The following is a 14,174-nucleotide window of genomic DNA, read 5'->3' as shown; positions in this document are numbered from 1 at the left end:
GGCTCCTGCAGGAAAGCACAGCCTGGCACAGGGACAGGGCCAGAAGGGCCGGGCACTGCAGGGGGAACTCTGAGCCCATCCAAGGGCCCAAAGCCCCAAACCATTTCCAGAAAGGCCTGAAGGAACCGCTGTGAATGAGAACTGACTTGCTCAAAAGGTGGGAAACTTCTCCCCAGCAAGTGGAAGATTAAAATGTGCCCCACAAAGCCCAGGGCCCCAGGACATCCCATTAGTTGGATCCACACTGGAGTCAGGACTGGTGATCTCTCTCTTTTCTTCTTTAATCCATCTCTTTGTTTCTCTCTTCCCTTCACCCACGCCCCTCTGCTGTGTGCTTGCACTGGAGATCAAGCCCTAGCACACCAATTCCCACGCTGAGGGTGCAACCCACCAAAAATCTCTGCCAGCTTCTGCCGCTACTTTCAGCCTGTCAGTCCCAGGTGCTCCCTCACTCCTGCACACACAGCACTGCGTGTCCGGGCTGAATCAGGTGGAGAAGCATTCCACCACAACCCTTTTGGTGAAGAGCAGGAGCCAAGCATGAGGTGGGCAGAGGTCTCAGAGCCCAAAGATCCCTCAGGGAATCATAGCCCACTGTTGGGGAAGATGGAACAGGAAATTCTTATAAATATGATTGTCTGGCAAAAGATTTTGAGAATATGGAAACTATGAGTGAGATTGAAATGAAGGCAAGCTTTGAGATACCTCAGTTACTGAACAACTGCAAAACAATGGTGTGGCCAGCTGAAGGTGATCCCCTTTTGATGGAACAACACCCTCTGCTTGCAGACAGGCCCAAGGGTCAGAGCAGACCCTACAGCTTGGCAGAAGGGGCCCAAAGAGGAGTTTTTAGGGTTTAAAATGTAACACAGTATGGTAATGTAGTGACTCTTATAGGCTGTATGTAAATGCTATAGGATTTGTATATAGTACTAGATTGTTTAGTGAGAATCAGAATATTCCACACAGAAGATGATTTATTGTATTGTAACGGGAACTTCACTCTCTTACTTTTCTATGCCCTTAGCTCTTACCTCTTGTCTCTTACCTGTTGCCTTTTACTCTCTTACCCCTTTTACTCCTACTCTCTCACCCTCTCATCCTCTCTCCCCCTCTCTTCTCTGGGGCCTGCTCTGAGCTGTGCCTGGCAGCTCCCAGCAGGGCCCTGCACCCAGGCCCTTTGCTTTAATAAACCCCAAATCCCAGCAGGGCCCTGCACCCAGGCCCTTTGCTTTAATAAACCCCAAATCCCAGCAGGGCCCTGCACCCAGGCCCTTTGCTTTAATAAACCCCAAATCCCAGCAGGGCCCTGCACCCAGGCCCTTTGCTTTAATAAACCCCAAATCCCAGCAGGGCCCTGCACCCAGGCCCTCTGCAATAAACCCCAAATCCCAGCAGGGCCCTGCACCCAGGCGCTGTGCAATAAACCCCAAATCCCAGCAGGGCCCTGCACCCAGGCCCTGTGCAATAAACCCCAAATCCCAGCAGGGCCCTGCACCCAGGCCCTTTGCTTTAATAAACCCCAAATCCCAGCAGGGCCCTGCACCCAGGCCCTTTGCAATAAACCCCAAATCCCACCCCAGGCTCCAGAGATCTCTTGTGTCCATCTGTCCTGACCAGCCTGCCACCATTGCTCCTACAGCCCCGCATTGCGTGCCCGCTGCCAGCCTCACCAGGATCACCTGAGCCAGGTGTGACCCCATTCCCCACCCAGACTGCAGCCCAGAAGGGAGGATGGAGGGGGCAGCACTCACAGCACAGCTGGGAGGGAGCTGCTGGAGGTTTTTGGGTGATCTGCTCTGCTCCCAAACCCGGTGGTTTAATTGCAGGCTTGGAGCATGGCCTCGCCGAGAGCAATGCAATCAGGCTCCAGACTCCATAGTGCCCAGCATTTATTTAGCTAAATATTGCCCTGAAACGTCCCTTCTGCTCTGCCCAGGACTGTGACAGAGCCATCAGGACAGAGCAGTCTCACAGTTTTAATCCCTTCCTTCCCATTTGGCTCCAGTGGGCAGCAGCAAGGCCATTTTGCAAAAGGAATCGAGCCAGGGAAATCTGGCTGAGGGGTTTGGTTTCTAAGTCCCAGAGACTCACATTTTCCCCCCTCCCCTTTCAATCTCTGTTGCTCAAAAAAGTCCTCATGTTTCCGAAGCATGTTGCAGCTCTTACAGCACTTTGCTGGGATGAGGGAAAGCTGACACACATATCACGGCAGCAGCAAAGATTATTTTTGCTGTCTGAGTAGTAGCAGGCAGGTGAGATTTATTCGGATAAAGGAGGTCAGAGTCGGAAATGAGCTTGGATTCCAGGCTGTGAGGCAAAACCCTTGGGAGATTTGGGGTCTCCAGGGAGAGCCCAAGGTGGTGTCCTGTGTCAGCATCACCCCACAGCCTCTGTGGGGTCAGTGGGACTGCCTGGCACCCTCAGCCTCAGGAGAAAGGTGGGATGGGCACAAGTACCAGCCCAGGCTCCTCCACAGGGAAAAATGAGCTTCCCAAACTTTGGGATGAGTACAGGCACCAACCCAGACTTGTCCAAAGAGGAAAACGAGCTTCCTGAACTTTGGGATGAGTACAAACATACCAGCCCAGGCTCCTCCACAGGGAAAAATCTTCCCAAACTTTGGGATGGGCACAAGCACCAGCCCAGGCTCCTCCACAGGGAAAAATTACCTTCCCAAACTCTTGGATAAGTACAAACACACCAGCTTAGGCTCCTCCACAGGGAAAAATGAGCTTCCCAAATGTTGGGATGAACACCAGCCCAGTCTCCGGCACAGGGAGCAATGAGCTTCCCAAACTTTGGGATGAGCACAAGGACCAGCCCAGGCTCCCCCACAGGGAGCAACAAGATTCCTAAACTTTGGGATGAGCACGAGCGCCAACCCAGGCTCCTCCACAGGGAGCAATGAGCTTCCCAAACTTTGGGATGAGCCCAAACACCAAACCAGGCTCCTCCACAGGGAGCTATGAGCTTCCCAAACTTTGCTGTGGCGTTCTCCTCCCACTCTGCTCAGCCACAGCATGGATCCTGGCAGATCCTGGGATCTGCTGGGACACACAGCACCCTCATGGTCCTGAAATGATCCTGTGAGTGTTATTACAATCGGGAATTCCTCCCACCTGCTTCTCTTTTCTACAACACGGCCTGTGCTTGAAGCAGACAGCAATTTGCTTTCCAGCTCAGAGATTTGTGATTATTTTTTAACCTTAGACCCATATTTAGCAGAAGAGATTGGGGAGGGTGCTGCTAATGACTCAGAGAGACAAAGACTCAAATGCCTTTCCAGACAGCAGGATAACACAGGAGATAAAGAGCTGCTGGAGCGCTGTGATCCAGCTGGGATGTTGGGAGCAGGTGTGGCCAGCAGGGATTTTGGGGGCAGGGATTTTGAGGGCAGGGATTTTGGGGACAGGTGAGGCTGCCTTCTCACCCTCGGTGATTTTGTGTCCTTTTCAAACAAGTGGGACAAGCCTCTGACTGACAAGGTTCAGAATCCCTCAGTCAGGAAAATCAAAAATGGCATTTTCTGGCAAGTATAAAGCCCATCAAGATGCCCTTTGTGACTTCCCTGCCCCTTGCTCAATCAGAGTGGAGATGACCCAGAGATGGCACCGTGCTCATCCCGATCCCTTCATGGCCACCACCGATCACCCCGACTTTGTTTTCCCAAAGGAATCTCACCCAATTTCACATTTCCTTGGCTCTCCCACCAAAGCACCCAAAGCTGGCATCAGCTGTAGAGTGAGCCCGGGGGAGAAAAAGGAGAAACGACAATTTTGCACTGAAATGTAGCTCACTGGAGTTCAGGATTTGGTGGCACAGGGGTGAAGGAGAGAGGAGCACACCCCAGCCCTGTGCTAGCACAGCTGGACGCACAGCTGGCCCCAGAGCTGCAGCACAGCTGGATGCACCGCTGGGCCCAGAGCTGCAGCACAGCTGGATGCACCACTGGCCCCAGAGCTGCAGCACAGCTGGATGCACCGCTGGCCCCAGAGCTGCAGCACAGCTGGACACACTTCCGCACAGTTGCACGCACAGCACCAGCACAGCTGGATGCACAGCTAGATGCACAGCTGGCCCCAGAGCTGCAGCATGGCTGGACACAAAGCTGGCCCCAAAGCTGCAGCACAGCTGGATACACAACTGGACACACAGCTGGATGCACAGCTGGCCCCAGAGCCCCTTTCAGCCCAGCAGTGACTCCAGAGCCACAGGACCCCTCTCCATCCCACAGGCATTCCTGCTTCCCAGAAGTTCCCTCTCTGGTTCCCCCAGGAACAGCTCCCTGGCCACCATTCCTGGCTCCCAGCTCTCCTGGGCATGAGGACAGCCCTTGCCTGCTCACTGCCTCACTCAGAATATGTCATTATTTCTAATTTATTGTATTTCTGTACTCGGCCTGAGAGGTTGTGTGGAAGGGAGCTAAGCCTGGCCTGCTCATTGCAAGCTCTGCATAAAGCCTTTCTCAAGCTGATACAACCTCACACTGAAAAAAATAAAAATAAAAAAAAAAAAAAGCCAAACAAAAAACTACGGAGAAAGGAGAATTCCCAGAGAGCAAAGAACTGCAGTTCTAAAATTATCTGAAAAATAGTCTCCTGGGTACAGGTGCCTGAACTCAGGTCAGATCCAATGCTTGTAAGATAAATGCAAACCAGTGACAGAATTCCAGAATGGCTTAGGGTGGAACAGACCTCAAAGCTCATCCAGTGCCACCCCTGCCTTGGGCAGGGACACCTCCCACTGTCCCAGGCTGCTCCCAGCCCCATCCAGCCTGGCCTGGGGCACTGCCAGGGATCCAGGGACAGCCACAGCTGCCCTGGGCACCCTGGGCCAGGGCCTGCCCACCCTGCCAGCCAGCAATTCCTAATTCCCAATGTGCCAAAATCTGTGCCTGCCCTCTGGCAGTGGGAGCCATTGCCTGGGTGCTGTCCCTGCCTGCCTTGTCCCCAGGGGCTGTGCAGCTCTCCTGGAGCCCCTGGAGGCCCTGGCAGGGGCTCTGAGGTGTCCCTGGAGCTTCTCTGGTGCAGCTGAACAGCCCCAGCTCTCCCAGCCATCCTCTGGCCAGCATTCCCCCTGGCTCAGGCCCGAGGAGCTCCAGCACACCCATGACCTGGTGAATTTCACTGGCCCAGGGGCCCAGCTCAGGTCCCAGGACCACAGCTCTGACCCCCAGAGGTGCAGCCCCTTCCTCACCCGCCCATCCCAGCACCGCTCCTGGGATGCAGGGTGGGAATTACAGCAACCTGGAGCAAACCAACCTTTCTGGGCACCGTGGGGAGTGGGAGAGGAGTCCAGCACTGAGCCCAGCCCAAGGCTTCACGCTGCAATCCCCACAGAAATGCACAGATATCTGCCTGTTTTTCCCTCGTCCCATTCTCCTTGATCTCATTTTAGCTGGAAGCGGTCCCAGATGGATCCCATCCCAAGGAGCCCAGCACCTACCCTCTGTCCTTGCAGTCATTTTGAGCCGGGACCTATTTCCATGCCAGCATTCCCAGCCCTGCCCCCTCACAGCAGGGAAAGGGTTTAATTTACCCTTACCGGAAAGGGTTTAATTTACCTTTAATTTACCTCTACCCAAAGGCACTTTGAGATGATGGCTCAGGACTTCCCGTGCCCACTCAGTGGAGCATAGAGCCCGCTGACACAGCACAGAGGCATTTCCAGCCTGGCTCAAACCTGGTCCTGCCCCCAGAGCACCCGACCAGGGCTGGGAACACCTCTGGGCATCACCCCAGAGCCAGGGTGGGCGGGGGGAGCAGCCTTGTCCCCAAAGGCTCAGCCTCCCTGGACATTGCTGCATTCCAATTTCACTCATTTCACAGAGGAACAAACCTCACTGGGGCTGGGAACACCCCCAGGCATCATCCCAAAGCCAGTGGTGGGCAAGGGGAGCAGCCTTGTCCCAAAGGCTCAGCCTCCCTTGCTAATTGCTGCATTCCCCAGCTCCATTTCAAGGCTCAGCCTCCCTGGTTCATTGCCTCATTCCCCAGGCCCATTTCGCTCATTTCACAGAGGAACAAGCTTCAATTGGGGCTGGGAACACCCCCGGGCATCACAGAGGTGGGCAGGGGGTGCAGCCTTGTCCCCAAGGCTCAGCCTCCCTGAACATTGCTGCATTCCCCAGCCCATTTTCGCTCATTTCACAGTGGAACAAGCTTCAGTTGGGGCTGGGAACACCCCCGGGCATCACCCCAGAGCCAGAGGTGGGCAGGGGTGCAGCCTTGTCCCCAAGGCTCAGCCTCAGAGCCAGAGGTGGGCAGGGGGAGCAGCCTTGTCCCCAAGGCTCAGCCTCAGAGCCAGAGGTGGGCAGGGGTGCAGCCTTGTGCCCAAGGCTCAGCCTCCCTGAACATTGCTGCATTCCCCAGCCCATTTTCGCTCATTTCACAGTGGAACAAGCTTCAGTTGGGGCTGGGAACACCCCCGGGCATCACCCCAGAGCCAGAGGTGGGCAGGGGTGCAGCCTTGTCCCCAAGGCTCAGCCTCAGAGCCAGAGGTGGGCAGGGGTGCAGCCTTGTCCCCAAGGCTCAGCCTCAGAGCCAAAGGTGGGCAGGGGTGCAGCCTTGTCCCCAAGGCTCAGCCTCAGAGCCAGAGGTGGGCAGGGGTGCAGCCTTGTCCCCAAGGCTCAGCCTCAGAGCCAGAGGTGGGCAGGGGTGCAGCCTTGTCCCCAAGGCTCAGCCTCAGAGCCAAAGGTGGGCAGGGGTGCAGCCTTGTCCCCAAGGCTCAGCCTCAGAGCCAGAGGTGGGCAGGGGGAGCAGCCTTGTCCCCAAGGCTCAGCCTCAGAGCCAAAGGTGGGCAGGGGTGCAGCCTTGTCCCCAAGGCTCAGCCTCAGAGCCAGAGGTGGGCAGGGGGAGCAGCCTTGTCCCCAAGGCTCAGCCTCAGAGCCAGAGGTGGGCAGGGGTGCAGCCTTGTCCCCAAGGCTCAGCCTCAGAGCCAGAGGTGGGCAGGGGTGCAGCCTTGTGCCCAAGGCTCAGCCTCCCTGAACATTGCTGCATTCCCCAGCCCCATTTCGCTCATTTCACAGTGGAACAAGCTTCAATTGGGGCTGGGAACACCCCCGGGCATCACCCCAGAGCCAGAGGTGGGCAGGGGTGCAGCCTTGTCCCCAAGGCTCAGCCTCAGAGCCAGAGGTGGGCAGGGGTGCAGCCTTGTCCCCAAGGCTCAGCCTCCGTGAACATTGCAGCATTCCCGTTTCGCTCATTTCACAGAGGAACAAGCCTCGCTCGGGGCTGGAGATGACCTGCAGAGCCTCCTCCGGGGAGGGATTTCCGAAGGGCTCAGGAAGCCTCCAGCTGGAAGCAGCCTGCACGCCAAACCATGAAATTTGATTGGCCTTTTATCTCGGTTTACATAGCTAATTGTTGCAGGTGTATCAGTTGCCATGAAATTAATCCCGTTGTAAAACCAGGTGTAGCCAAGAATTAAATTGTGCAAATAACCCAGACCGCTGGGACAGATGGACACCAACACAGGGCTCAGCTCGGGGAGGGGGGGTGGTTTGCTGCTCCCCGAATCCAGAGGGGATGTAAGGTGATGCCGAAACACGGCCGAGCCACTCCCACGGGAGACCACAGGGACGTGGAGTGCCCGTGGAGCAGAGGCAGGCTTGGGCAGCTGGAGATTGGTGTTCACCTGGTGGTTCAGGGCAGGTGAGGCTCGGGGCTGGGGGCAGCAGGAGCTGTGTGTTCACCTGGCGGGTCAGGACAGGCGAGGTGAGGCAGGGTGGCCTCAGGACACAAGGGTGGCGTGTGTGACACAAGGTGGCCGGTCCAGGAGGGGACAGCCGTGCCCCGAGGAGCGTGGGGCACACACGAGGCACTCTGCAGAGCTCCCTGCTCCTTCCTGCCTCCGGGAACGCCCCAGGAGCCGGGAAGAGCCGGGAAGAGCTCCGGGCTGCGGCAGCGGCGTGGGCTGCCCGGCCTCCCACGGAGATGAGCGCTGTGTATGGAAATATAGAAACCGAGCTGCCTGTTCCAAGCACAACCACGCCGGCTGCTTTTTAAAGACAGGCTGGGCTCGGGTGGAAAGTGCTGCAGGAAGGAGCGGCGTTAGTTCCCCCCGCAGCCTCCCTGCCAGGGGAAGCTCTCAGTGGGGAGCTGGTCCCGCTCCTGATGCAGCCCCGGGGACAGGGAGTGATGGCAAGGTCACCCTGGCACCTTTCAGCCGGGCTGAAATCGGCTCCTGTAAATCCTCCCTGCCTGGAAAGCCCTGGAAGGTGATCAGTGTTTAATCTCAGCCTGGCGCTGGGCAGGGGGAGCCCTCAGTGGGCCCAGCCCGGGCTGCACTGCCAGCACCACTGCCTGCCTGGCAGCACCTAGCCAGGTCTGAGGGGTGCCATAGTCACCTGGGAGAGCAGCAGGAGGCACAAATTAAGAGTTCAGCATGCCAAAATATTTCTACCGCGTGGAGGATGTGATTTCCCTCCTCAGCGGTGTCAGACACTCAAACACCACAAGCACCGAATTTCACTTGTCTCCGTGCACAGGGACACCTTGCCACCATCCATCACATCCACACAACCAAGGGGTGCAAATAAAAATGCCACCATGCAAACAACCATGTGAGTAACCGCTACCAGGCCCAGAGAGCTCACAAATCTTTGGGATGAGAAGTGGCTGCTGGCACAAGGAGCGGGTCACGTTGCAGCGTTAATTGCCCATGGAGTGGCAGCAGGTCTGCGTGACAGGGACGAGGCCAAAATGAACTGCCATGCCTAATGCAAGTCTTCTTCTATTATAGTTTCTCTCTGCTTCTCTGCTGCTCACGGGAACAGCGAGCCCAAAATAACGGCGGCAGCGTATGACTTTAAAAGGGCAAATTTTAAAAAGCCCAGAGCAGTCGCTGGCATCAGTGAAAGCAAGGAACCTGCTTAAAGCTTCTACCAAAGATCCCAAAAGTCACAAACCTGGAAAAGCAGCAGGATTTAAATAATGAAAAAGCCATTCTGGCAAGAATGAGACGTGGAAAATGCGTGGGAACGTGATCTTTCTAGGCACAGGGAAGGAGAGAGGAACGGCACTGGAAAAGAAACGTCCGGTGTCGGTGACTGATGGGGACCTCTGAAGGAATCCATTAAATCCGTACAGCTAACAGAATTAATTGAAAAATAAGGCACTTTTTAAGCATGCCAGGAATAGAGAATTAGATATCTGCCAGATTCACTGTTACGTACCGTCAGTAAAATTGATGGAACAGCTGCCAAAGAGGAGCAGGGGAGCCCCCAGACCAAGCACCATGTGCACCCCCTGTGCCAAGGCAGGGCTTTTCCACCAACCCCCTGTGCAGCCTCTTTAAAACCCCTCAATGACCCCTTAAGGCCCCTTGATGACAGAAATTTCAGTATTGCCAGACATCTGCCAAAATAAAGCATTTTCAGACCAACTGGTGGAACTCGGAAACTTTGTGCAGTCAGAGTATTTGGGTAAAAGGCAGGAGCAGCAGGCAACCCAGGGTCAGCTCCAGCTAGAACAGCAGGACAGAAATCTCAGGTAAATACACGAACCGGAGACTAAAAATACAATTCCAATCAGCCAGCTGAGTTTCCTGGAATTAGATCTATTTAGGAGCCTTATTATCTACCTAAAGACATTATTGTTGCCTCGATGCAGTGTTTGCCCACATTTCTCCAGAGCACAGAATACCCCGAGGATGGATCTCACAGCAGGTGCAACCAACTCCACACAGCATCAGGTGTGGCTGCTCCCTGTGCAGAAACAACATCCCAGCACCTTCCCCGGGGATTTGTGTCACTGCCTATCCCATCCCCATCCCATACATTATATTAAATGTACATCTCTAACACGGAAAGCCGCAGTAACTCATGGATGGATGGTTGGTTGGTTGGTTGGTTGGTTGCTTGGTTGCTTGGTTGGTTGGCGGCCCAAATCATCTCAGAGAGGTCACAGTGGGACAGAGCACGGGGTTGTGTGGCAGGGGGTGGACAGAGAGCTCTGTCAGGGCCAGGAAAAGTTTGGGATGAGCACTGGAGCGTCTCCCGCCTAAGGCATAGCACAAAGCATGGGTTCCCTGAGGGGACAGTGGGAACGCGTCCCTAAGGATTAGAAAAGCGAGCTCACACCCACGGCTGCACCCAGATGGGCACCTGGCCACACAGCCACGTCCCCAGGGTGCCACATGAGAGGGGACAGCACCCTGGGGCTCCCGAGCAGCGGGGATGGAGGGGACAAGGAGCAGGCAGTGACCTCTGCGATAAGGACACGGCAACATCCCCCACCTTGCAAGTCAAAACTAGATAAGTTCAACCTTGAAATGAGATAGCATCTCTCCAGAGTGAGAGCAATTAAATGTTGGCACAAGGTAGGGAGGAAGGGGGTGGCGGAGGGAGGCGGGGGGACTCGGCGTTGCTCAGAGCCATTAACACAAAATTAACAGGCTGCATGTTTAACCCGGGCTTCTGCGAGGAGGATGAGCTGCAAATGCTTCCCTGCAGTTGCATTTCTGCAACACCTCCCACCTGGGGGGGGTGGAAACTTTCAGAAGCATTTTCTGTGCCTGGGAAGAGTCCTGAGTGGTAGGAGAACAGCAGGGTCGTGCTAAAAAAAGGAAAGATCAAGGCGAAAAGTCTGAAAAGCAAGGTTTGCAAGCACCGGGTGAGATTCATCTCGCTTAAATTTAGACCTTTCAAGCTCAGCTATCCAAATCAGAACCAGCATCCTGAAAGGCATTTGCCTGGTCTGCACGCGAGGCTTTCCGAGGAGGGAAACAAGCCTCATTTGGAGGCGCCTGTCCCCCCTTTTTGGTGGGGGACAGCTCGGAACAGACCCTTTTAGGGCCCTCAGCAAGGGCAAACAAACAGCATCCACTAGAGCAGCTCCAAGTGCAAGCGAGGTGGGTCCCGCAGCCTGCAGATCTGAGGGGCAATTCCAGCCCTGAATGCCCGCTCTAGAGATTTTGGCAGCCCAGGGGGCAGGAGCTAATCCAGCTCCTTCAGGACTCTGTTCTGGGCAGAAGGAAGGGACAAACACGACCCTCTGCCTGGAGGACTCGGCCTGCAGAGCGGGATGTTCCCAGATCAATGTCGTTCTGTGCAAACAGGGGTCATTGGATTGCGATTGCAGGTTTTATCAGTCCTCGCTAACAGCCCGGGCTCAGCTGCAGGAGGGAAAGGACTGCGGTGAATCACAGCCAGAGGCTCGTTTAGGTTGGAAAAGCCCTCCAAGATCACCGACCATTAACCCCGCGCTGATGAACCCACCTCTGACTCATATCCTCAAGTGAGCCCGACTCCGCTCGGCTGTGCCTCCAAGGGGTACGCACTGACGGCTCTCCCAAGCACAAGGGCATCAGTGGAACAGGGATTATTATCGCGTCCCTTTGCCCCCTCCTCTTCTGTAGGGATGGGCAATGCTGATGCTCCCCGTCTGGGTGTGACATTTATCCACAAAAGTTCAGCTCTGGTCCTGATTCCTGCAATATCCTCATTACAGTCCTGACCTCCCTCTCCCTGCAAACCTTCACGGGGTTTGTCACCTTCCCCCTGACTGACACCTGTCCAGCCCTGCAAGGTGAGGGCACTGCAGGTCTGAGCTGCCACCCCTGAACACATCCACGGGGCTCAAAACGATGTCCCTGTCCCCAGGCCCCGCTCTGCCCGAGGCTGGGGTCCTGCTCAGACCAGGACAGGGAAAAGCACTCTGGTTTGCTGGGACGTTCCCAGCGCCAGACAGGATTAGTCGTGTCTCATTAACTGTGAGCAGCACAGAGCTGACTGCAGAGACCCCATCCCTTAGCAGCAGCCAGGCTCTGTGTGCCCACTACCGAGCCAGCTGCTTGGACAGGGGGACCCTGCACGTCCCCTCCTGTGGGCACCATGTCCCAAGGCACGCAGCCAGGCTGGCAGAGGTGCCCCAGCACCTCTGACACCCAGCAAAGGCCGAGCTCTGAGCTCTGCAGCCCGGGGAGCCTCTCCCCTGCCTGCCCCAAGCCTCGGGGAGAAGGGAGGGATCCTCTGTGTGGGGACAGCCCAGCAGAGCCACTGCCACACCAGGGTCGGGTCTGCCTCCCTCCTTCTGCTCCTTACAGCACAGCAGCCTGGGATGAATGTCCCCAGCCAAACTCACCTTCCCCATACGCCAGGCATGTCCTAGTGCCATCAAACCTGGACTGTCACCACCTGCCACCTGCCCCCGAGGCTCTGGCCCAGGTGAGAGGAGATAAACCTGACCCAGAGCAAACGCAGCCTGCCCTGGAGCAGGGCAGAGGGAGAGGAGCAACCTTCTCTCTCTGGACACAGGGAAGAGCTCCAGGGACCCACCAGGCAGTGACAGCGGGTTTGTCTGGGTGAACACACGGGTGTGCACAGAGGGACACACATGGCACGAGTGGGAAACTCATGGGACCTGCACAGAGGGGCACACACGAGACCTGCACGAGTGGCACACATGGGACCTGCACAGCCATGGGGCACGGGTGGGACACACAGGACTTGCACAGAGGGGCACACATGGCATGAGTGCAACACACAGGACCTGCACAGCCATGGGGCACGGGTGGGACACACAGGACCTGCACAGCCATGGGGCACAGGTGGGACACACAGGACCTGCACAGCCATGGGGCACGGGTGGGACACACAGGACCTGCACAGCCATGGGGCACAGGTGGGACACACAGGACCTGCACAGCCATGGGGCACGGGTGGGACACACAGGACCTGCACAGCCATGGGGCACGGGTGGGACACACAGGACTTGCACAGAGGGGCACACATGGCACGAGTGGGACACCCATGGGACCTGCACAGCCTTAGGGCACAAGTGGGACACACAGGACCTGCACAGCCATGGGGCACGGGTGGCACACCCAGAGCCCGTTCACAGGGCACGAGTGGGCACACAGGCGGGTACAGCCCATTACAGCACCCATGGATGGACGGATACAGCTCACAGGAACACCCCGGGGCACGCACGGACTCACAGGGCAGGTACAGAGCCATGGATGGATGGATACAGCTCAGGGCACACGCAGGGACACACAGGGCAGGTACGGACCCATGGGGACCGTGGGCACACACAGCACGCGTGGGCTCGGGGATCACGTACGGACACAGAGGGACCGTGTGGGCAAATGGGGAAAGCACGGACACACACTGCCCGGACAGACAGACAGACAGACGCATACAGACACACACACAGCCTGGACAGACAGACAGGGCACACACGGACACACAGCGCCCGGACTGACAGACAGACAGGGCACATAGAGACACACATGGCCAGGACAGACAGGGCGCACACACGAACACGGACAGACCGGCGGGCACGGACAGACAGACCGACAAGGCACACACAGACACACACAGAGCCCGGACAGACAGACAGACAGACAGTCAGACAGGGCACACACAGACACCCGGGCACGGACAGAGCCGCGAGGCACGGACACACAGACAGGGCACGGCGCCCGAACGAGCCCACAGGGCACACAAAGACGCACCGAGCCCGTGTGGAACGGCGGAGCAGCAATGCCGGTGTCTCCGCTCGCCCTCGCAGGCAGCCCGCCGGCGCTCCCGGCGGTTCCAATCCCTCCGTTCCGGGCGGGGGGCTCCGGGGCACGGGAAGGACGAGGCGACACCGGCACGGCTCCCAGGGACGCTCCCGCGGGCGGTCCCGCACGGGGCACGGACGCACGGACACGGACACACGGACACGGACACACGGACACGGACACGGACCCGCCCGGCCCCGCTCAGCGGCAGCGCCCGCCGGGGCTCGGGGGCAGCGCCGGGGCCGCCGCACTCACCGGGGCCGCCGCGCTCGGCTCCGCCATGGCCCGACCGGCACCGGCACCGCGCCCGCCCCGCCTGACGTCACCCCCGGCCCCGCCGCGCCGGCACCTGCGGGGGGCGGGGCCGCCGCCGCCAGCCCCCGGCCCCGGAGGCACCGCCGCGCTCCGGGCATCCCTCGCCGTGCCCGCGAAACGACGCTGCGGAGCTCGGCGCTCCCCTCGCCATCCGCGGGAGGAGCCGCCCGGGGGTCCCCTCCTCCCCCGCCGTGCCTGCGAAAAGCCGCCCCCGCATCGGGAACCCCCACCCGTTCCGGGGAGGGACCGCCCGGGGTCCGGTCATCGCTCGCCATGCACAGGAAAAGCCGCCGGAGGGGAGCGAGCCCTTCTCGCTATCCCCAGGAGGAGCCACCCAGGGGTCCGTC

The 14,174-nt window shown here is 57.8% G+C and overlaps 1 protein-coding gene across 1 annotated transcript in view; it reads right to left on the bottom strand.

The window, feature by feature from the left end:
* MAPK4 (mitogen-activated protein kinase 4) overlaps positions 1–13,832 on the bottom strand; it is a 59,226-nt gene extending 45,394 nt beyond the window's left edge. The window contains exon 1 of the mRNA XM_059492620.1: positions 13,768–13,832. The gene's annotated coding sequence lies outside the window, so the exon portion shown is untranslated. The remainder of the gene's footprint in view (positions 1–13,767) is intronic.
* Positions 13,833–14,174: the final 342 nt, after the last annotated feature.

The sequence above is a fragment of the Ammospiza nelsoni genome, chromosome Z (genome assembly GCF_027579445.1).
Source record: "Ammospiza nelsoni isolate bAmmNel1 chromosome Z, bAmmNel1.pri, whole genome shotgun sequence".
NCBI lineage: Eukaryota > Metazoa > Chordata > Aves > Passeriformes > Passerellidae > Ammospiza > Ammospiza nelsoni.
Note: the sequence above shows the minus strand (reverse complement) of the source record. Positions and strands in the feature narration are given on the sequence as shown.